This window comes from Strongylocentrotus purpuratus, unplaced genomic scaffold (genome assembly GCF_000002235.5).
Source record: "Strongylocentrotus purpuratus isolate Spur 01 unplaced genomic scaffold, Spur_5.0 spur5_scaffold_1, whole genome shotgun sequence".
Classification (NCBI taxonomy): Eukaryota; Metazoa; Echinodermata; class Echinoidea; order Camarodonta; family Strongylocentrotidae; genus Strongylocentrotus; species Strongylocentrotus purpuratus.
In genome coordinates, this window is record NW_022145594.1 from 38,384,879 (window position 1) to 38,393,418 (window position 8,540).

Consider the following 8,540-nt stretch of genomic DNA (forward strand, 5'->3'; position numbering starts at 1 on the left):
ATTGAATAATAATTGACGAGTGTTTATTTTGCGTGACCGCTAAAGCATGTGTATGCTATTATGTTTACAAACTACACTGTTAAAAAAAACAGTAGATTTTACAGAGAAAAAAATACAGAACCATTCTTTAAAGTGTTGTAACAGCAAATTTTCTGTAATTTAACAGGACAAATGTCTAGAAAAAATGAAGATTTTGTTTTTTTACAGGCAATTTGCGTGATTTCAGATCCCATATACAGATTTTTTACAATTCTACGGAATGTTCTTTTTTTATTAAGAAAACTTCATTTTTTAACGGATAATAAAAAAGAAATTACAGAAAACAAAAATACAGAACCATTCTGTAAATTGATGTAACTGGAATTTTCTGCAATTTAACAGGACAGATTTCTATAAGAAGGGGAGATGTTTTTTTTTAATAGGAATTCTGTATGCTTTCAGATCCAATATGCAGATTTATTATGATTCTACAGAGCGTTTTTTTTCTTCAAAGTAAACCTCATGTTTTAATGAATAAAAAGAAAGAATCTACAGAAATTAAAATACAGATTCATTCTGTAAAAATGTAAACTAGAAACTTTCTGCAATTTAACAGATCTCTAAAAAGAAGATCCCATGTAAATAAATGGAGTGTCTTTTTATTCAAAGTAAACCTCATGTTTTAATGAATAAAAAAAATACAGGAAACAATAATACAGAACCACTCTGATAATTAATGTTACTTGACATTTTCTGCTGTGAAAAGGACGGATCTCTCTCCCTCTCTAAAAAAAGGATTGTTTTTTTCTTTATGGAAATTCGTAGGCCTATGTTTTTAAGCAGATTTTGCTTTTAATTCTACAAAGTGTCGATTTATTCAAAGCAATCTCATTTAGTTTAATGAATAAAAAAGACAGAATTTATAGAGGAAAATACCGTAAACAATTCTGTAAAATTAATAGCTGAATTTCACTGCAATTTGACAGAAATCTAAAAAAGAAGTTGATGAGGGTTTTTTTTCAAGGACATTCAGATCCCCTATAGATATTTAATGTTCTACAAAATACCCTTTTCAATTTAAAAAAAAAAGACCTTAACTGCCTTTTAATGCCTTAAACTCAACAACGTAAAATAATTTGCGGTAAAAATACAAAACCTTTCTGTTAATTGACTCAAGCTGCCGAATTCGGGCACATTTAAAAGGGAAAGAAGATTTCGTTTTTACCGGAAATTAGTCTGCTTTTATCAGAGGTTATGCTTTATATAGGCCTAAATTTTAGTAGGCTAGGCATAATTATATATATACTTCAAAGTTCATGTAGACCTCTCAGAAATCTTTTTTTTTTATGCCATAAAAACAACACGAACTCCCACGAACTGAAACTGTAACTATACCGGTACCGTAATTTTTCTGCATCTTCTTAATCTTCTTCTTTTTCTTCTTTTCTATTCTTTTTTTCTTTTTTCTAACAGGAAGTTTTAATAGTGCTTTCATATCTTATTCAGATTTCTGTTTTTTTATTTTATTTTTTCTTTCTTTTCTTTTTTCTTGCCGCCAACTTTTTTGTTACCGTTAGCGATAGCGTGTAACATGCATGCGTGCACTTCGTTCGCGCCCATATGCATGGCGATCGATCAGATCAGAACGAACCGGCCGGGCGCGCCGGGCCAGCGCCAGCTATAGCTTGCTAGCTGCTTGCACTCGCACGCGCGCGCCATGCATTAATTGTGCATGTTTACCATGATGTGTACGTACGTACATGTACAGTGCAGCATAGAAGTTATCTAGTTAGCACTATGAACATGACAGACAATGAAAGCGGACAAAATATACAGTTCCTCAGGAAAACAAAGGAACATCCCTTCACTGCTATTATGTAAAAATGTGTAGAACAGGTGAATATGCATGTGACACCTGTTCTACACATTTTTACATAATAGCAGTGAAGGGCTGTCCCTTTGTCTACCTGAGGAACTGTATATTTTGTCCGCTTTTATTGTCTGTCATGTTCATAGTGTAGTCTGATCTATGTACATAATGCATGCAGTACATACCTGCGAAGTTCGTTCGTGAGCTGAGCCTGGGCCTGCCTGTGATTTGAATTGGATTGGGTAAGTCGATTGTCAATTAAAGTCTCTTTTTCGTTAGGTATTATAACAAGAATTTCAATGTAGTGTTTATAGTATTAAGAATTGAGTTTGTTGGTGATCACCACGATGAGATTTAAGTCGGATAGAACTCGAGAATTTATGCTTAAACTCTAGTAAAGTAAGCTAGACCGATTAAATCTGTCTCTGTTTGGGGTAGACCGAAGGCTCCGGCCGTGTGTGTCGCTCTCAGTCATTAACATACGGACATTCTCTTTTTACCCTCTGAGTGGAGAGAGGGTAAAAAGAGAATGTCCGTATGTTAATGACTGAGAGCGACACACACGGCCGGAACCTTCGGTCTATGTTTGGGGGACCTAGTATTTACAGTACGGTCATTAACGGGGAGGGCCGCCCGATTAATGACCGTACTGTAAATACTAGGCCCCCCAAAACAGAGACAGATTTAATCGGTCTAAAACTCTAGTAGAATCTAGTAGACTCTAGACTAGACTAGAGTCTAGTCTAGGACTAGGTCTATTTAATGTACCTCTCTATGCAAGAGGAATTCATGCTCTCTCCTTCTCTCCTTGGTGGTGCATTATTCCATTGAACTTGATGAGTTGGAAGAAAACCACCTACGGAATATTGACAATAACCTCCACCATGGTATCCTTGTGATATATTACCGTCCTTCATCTCTCCCTCTCTCTCTTTTCTCTTGTCTGTTCTCTTTCTATCTTTAATCTAAACTCCTCAAAAAAAAGTCCTGCAGATCAATTTTGAGCCTTAATATCTTTTTTGCTCCTTTTCTATGATTATTGAATTTGATATCAATGGAAGGTTCATTTATTCCCCTTTACATTGATACCTCATTTGTAATGGTTATTTTATGCTTGAATGCACAGTACTACTGAATACAGATCAAAGTCAGAAGTGAAAAGTTGCTAAATGAATGGCTATTGTTCACATCGAGTTCTTAACTGGTATGAAAAGCTTTTGTGATTTTTTTCTTGCTTGTTTGTTAGTTTGTTTGTTTACTTTGTTCATTATTCGTACATTTCAATGCTGTATATTCATGTTTGAAGGACAAAAAATGTTTCAATAAATTTCAGGTGGTATTTGTTTTTTTTGTTTTGGCAAGAAGAGGTGTTTTAATCACCAGCTTATGGTTAGAGCACTACTTGTGTTTTGATTTCATACAGATTATTGCAAGTTGCTAGCTTAGTATCAGTCCATAACGGAATTGGAAACAAAATCGCTCCTCACATCATTTCATTTTCAGCCATATCCAACCAATAAAACAAACATAAGCAGAAACAGACCCCCCCCCCCCTGCAGGAATCCCGCAAGCAGCTTTTTATTGCCAATCCTCATATTTTATCATAGTCAAAACGATGGGGAATGTGGGAAAGCCACTATAAAAAGATGCATTTATAGCAGGATTCCTGCTATAAGACAAGGTACAGACTTTTGACAAGTTGTTTAAGTCATTATTTTCCAAGTCGACATATTTTCTTTCGTTTCAATATTCAAATTTCGAGAAGTTAAGCGTAGTTAGAAGTATGAAGATTAATTTGCAAGATAACATCTCTGTTTGTATGTATTTTCAGGGAACTCATTGGCATCAGTCCTGGGGGTCCAGTAAAGAGTGGAGGAAAGAAGAAGAAGAAATCGGCCGTGTCTCCAAAGATAATTGCCCTCCTTCGTGGAATCGTAGAGTTCGAATCTGACTGGAAAACAGAGTAGCAGACATCCAGCTCTCATTTTTTATGCTTCTGTCAATTTGTTTTGAGATGTGCTTTATTATGCACGATTTTTATTGTGACGAATACATGGATGAGACAATGTGATGTAAGAAACCTGTAAATTTCTATTATTTGTGCCTCATCTTGAAAGCCTTTTCTCAACATCCCCAACATAATGCAAATAAAATATATATAAGTATTAGTATAGTATAGGATGTATGCATCCAGATGTGAAAGGCTTTGATTTTTGGAAAGAGCCAAGATAGTCCTTGCCAAGGAACAAAGTGAGTTTTTTAGATTTTGTTGGTAATGTAAGAAAACCTCAGCAGGTCCTATTTATAATTTTATACCTATATAATTTGTATATTTGTTCTTTTGAAGGTTGTTTATAGTGTTTTCTTGATGATATATGCTACAGTATGCAAACATTATACCATGTTGGTGTTTACCCTGGTCAACTTTATATACAGGGTGTCCCATGAACAATGCCTGACACACTTCTGATAGCACACAGATCAACTTATTAATACCATTGGTAAGAGCAACATTTCCTTAAGGCCCTGTCACATTAGGCTTGCATGTGACTTGCAAGGAAATTTGTTTTGCTACCCAGGGGTCTGCGATACTGCGATACAACAATATTACATTTTGAAATAGTTGAGAAGAGGATCGGTTGAAAAATACAAATTTTTGAGGTGCTGAGTATGTACTAATTTGTGTTTTCAAAGGTTGGCAGCTATGCTATGTACATCATCTTCATCTTTTATTGGAAACATGTACATATTTTTCATTGAGGCAAGTGGGTATTTTGAGAACAAAAATAGACATTTGTATGCTGTTTAGGAAAATAATGTACATTATGCCATCTTCAATCATGAGAACTGATGGCCATATTAATTTGATATTCTTGGCCCGAACTCACAAAGGAGGCTTAAAGGAGAATAAAAGTTAGACAGTCACATGATTTCAGTGAATGGAGAAGAACAACAAGACTTAACAGTAAAAGTTTGAGCAAATTTGGATAATCCGTTTTCGAGTTATGTATTTTTGAAGTTTTAGAAAATCCTTATTATGGACTTCCTTAAGTTGGCAACTTCGCCAGAATTTGTAATGTCATTGTGCTCAACTCTCCATTGGTTATGTACAGAGAGTTTCACTTTTTTCTAATTTTCATCAAAAATAATATTTCCGCCAGTGTATTTTGTTTTTGTATGACATGGCTACATCAATTCTGCAGTATGTCTGAAAGAATCAATACAATTGCCCTTTTAATATTTTATAAAAATAAAATGTTGTGAAACTCTCTGTACATAACCAATGGAGAGTTGAGCACAATGACATCACAAATTCTAGCGGAATTGCCAACTTAAGGAAGTCCATAATAAGGATTTTTTAAAACTTCAAAAATCCATAACCCAAAAAAGGATTATCCAAATTTGCTCAAACTTTTACTGTTAAGTCTCATTGGTATTCTCCATTCACTGAAATCATGTAAATGTCTGACTTTCATTCTCCTTTAAGCCTCCTTTGTGAGTTCGGGCCAAGAATATCAAATTAATATGGCCATCAGTTCTCATGATTGAAGATGGCATATAATATATAATTGGTGTATAATTTGCGCTTAATTTAGCGTGTATGCTGAGAAAGGTCCAATATGAAGGCACGCTGTATGGCAAAGGGCGCTCAATTCATGCTTGTTGCTATGATTTTAAACCATAGCTTAAAACCATGGCAAAAATCATGAATTTCTAGTACTTTGCCAAAAGCGTGCATTTATACTGGATCTTTGTCAGCTAATCATACACAAAATCTGCATAAACCATGGTCTAAACTTAAACTTCCTTTGTGAATTCCGACCATTGAGTGTGTGACCCTCAAATCGAGCAGAATTGCATCAAAATATCATCAGGTTAGATTTAGTGTGCATTTTGTTTACATTTTCTATGTTACAATGGACATGTTTGAAATAGACCCCCCCCCCCCCCCCCGGCACAGTTTTAGCATTGTTATAGCACATCTGAAAGAGCACCTCAAAGTGGTCTTAGGGATCCCGTTAGAATTTGGTTTAGATGGTTGATTGGAAGGCTTCTCTTCTACCCAACCAGAAGAGCGACATGTTATGATCCTTGGACTGTGATTTGTATTTTTCTGCACTTCACACTATTTGCAATATGATATCTGATCATGCCAATCATTTATTTTTTTAGAAATGTGTTAAATTATGTTTTGTATGTGTTTAAATATGCCAATCACATACAAGTCATGTGTTGCAGTAGGTTCTATGCCTCCAGATTTTAAAGGTTTTCATTATTGGTTTGAGCCAAAATAATCTTTGTAAAGGAATGAAGAATGCAGGTGCCCTTTTCTTTAGGCATCTATACAGGGTGAGTCAGAAAAAAAAAGTCCACTTTCAAAAATCTATATAATCTCTAATGTATGTTATTCTTCAAAGACTGTGGTATGTCCTAAAAGAGTATCTTCCTCTTTTATTTGGTATAAATTTTATCAGGTTTATAGCATGAATGTCATGCTTGTCTATACAGGAGGCCCTTTTTTTTTTGAGAGAGAGAGGAAATAAAATTTCACCTGCGCCAGAAGTGGTGGCATGTCGATCATGAATTAGCAATAAATGATATACCTCGGTTAAACATGACTCTTTACGATTTCATATCATGGGGGGGGGGGGCACCCCGTAGGCTATATAGTTTTTTGTTACATTTTATATCTTTGTTACTCACTGAAGTTTGCTTTTATTGTTTTCTTGTTGATTAAGCTCCTTGCAGATCAGTATTTACATGTTTGTAATTGGTAATGATAAATGAACCCTTTTAAAACTACAAAATGTTGCAGTTGTTTGTTAGGCCATATAGTTTTTGTTACATTTGATATATTTGCTACTTACTGAAGTTTGCTTTTATTGTTTTACTGTTGATTAAGCTCCTTGCAGATCAGTATTTACATGTTTGTAATTGGTAATGATAAATAAACCCTTGAAAAACTACAAAATGTTGCAGTTGTTTGTTTGACTGACTTGTGTATCTGTAAAATTAAAGCAGGTGCCTGCAGCAGTCACAAGATTTATTTTTTTAGTGTGTGTTTTGATGGTAACTTGTACATACACACTCTAGCATTAAGGTCTTACAGATTTTTCATGAACATGTTTGTAGGATTTCTATAGGATATAATTTAAATAATTTCATGAGAAATTTCATTTATTACACACAAATGTTATAAAACAGATTGGCTGTAAATTATGAATCATGCTATAAAATTACAGAATTTCTCGAGACTTCTGCAAGCACCCTGCCCTTTTTATTATTTTTTCATTCCGTTATAATTTTTCTATTTTTTATTTTTGTTTATTTTTTATTCATTTTTTTTTTACATGCCGATTTTCTGTTTCAAAACAGATGGACTGTAGATTTTGAAGAGAAATATGTAGTCAAATTAAAGCACTCCTGTAAACCTTGATTCAGGCACTCCTCTGTCTTTATTTTAAAGATAAATTTCATGTATCACAGATGGCTTGTTATTAAAAAGATGAGCTGTAAATTTTGATAGTAGATCTGCTGCAAAATTACAGGAGTTCCTTGTAGTTCGGCAAGTTATCTTTCTGTTTTTTTAAGAATAAATTTCATTTATCATATGCAGATTTGCGGCTAAAAAACAGATGAATTGTAAATTGTGAAAAGAAAAATGTGGCAAAGCTAAAGGATTCCTGTAAACCCTGAATCAGACACTTTTCTGTCTTTTTTTTTTACAAAAATGAAATGTTATAATCACTTACAGATTGTATGTTATTAAACAGATCAGCTTTAAATTATGGTTACAAATATGGTGTAAAAAAAACTGGAGTTCTCTAGAGTTCTGGAAAAATATATATATAAAAAACAGAAAATTTGTATTTATCACCTCCATATTTGCTGTTAAAAAACTGATGACTTGTGAATTGTGATAACAAAGTTCTGTAAAATTACAGGAGTTCTCGAGACTCTGCTGCAGGCACTTTTCTGTATTTTTATGGAGAATTTTTTTAACAGTGTAGGGACCTACGTAATTAAGACATATTTGACAGTAATGACGATTAATACCCCACAAAAGGCCACTAATATAGCTGACCGACAAGGTTTTGATCCTGGGGGCTTCGCGGTTACTCGGCCATTGCTTTGCCACTGAATCATGACTGTTCGCAGCGGGGGCTGTGGTAGGGGGCAGCCCTCTCAATTAAAAAAGAAAATGCAATCAATTATCAATAATTCATTGCATTTTCCACCGGTCCCCTACGGAAAAATTCCTCTGCACGGCCATGCATTCTGGTTCAAGGCATGGCCACCTTTATGACAAACAGTGTACATGCATTAATCACAATCCTTATGGCAGACAACTAGTAATTGTTTAGGACTGCAGCTGCTGCTGCTGTTGCTATAAAATGATTCCATATGCATCTAATAAATAACCCACATCGCGGTTATACTGACAGATTTTTTTTCAAACAGTAAACCGATTAAATAGATTACATGCAATGTATTATTAAAAATTTAAAACATGCATTTTGACAAAGTTATTACCATGATGAACAACAATTATTGTGTTCAGTGCTAATTGATGATCTTTTTCTGTTTAGCAACTATTTTTTTCGTTTACGACTGATGATCGGAAATAATGAATGTCATATGAGCAATTATATGTATTAAGTGAACTGGTTAGTAATCACCCATAAGTTTT

The 8,540-nt window shown here is 34.3% G+C and overlaps 1 long non-coding RNA gene across 1 annotated transcript; it reads left to right on the forward strand.

The window, feature by feature from the left end:
• Positions 1 to 1,906: 1,906 nt before the first annotated feature.
• On the forward strand, positions 1,907 to 4,577 carry LOC115921103. Its single transcript, XR_004062744.1, has 2 exons — positions 1,907 to 2,091; positions 3,681 to 4,577. It is a non-coding gene; the product is annotated as an uncharacterized LOC115921103 (long non-coding RNA).
• Positions 4,578 to 8,540: the final 3,963 nt, after the last annotated feature.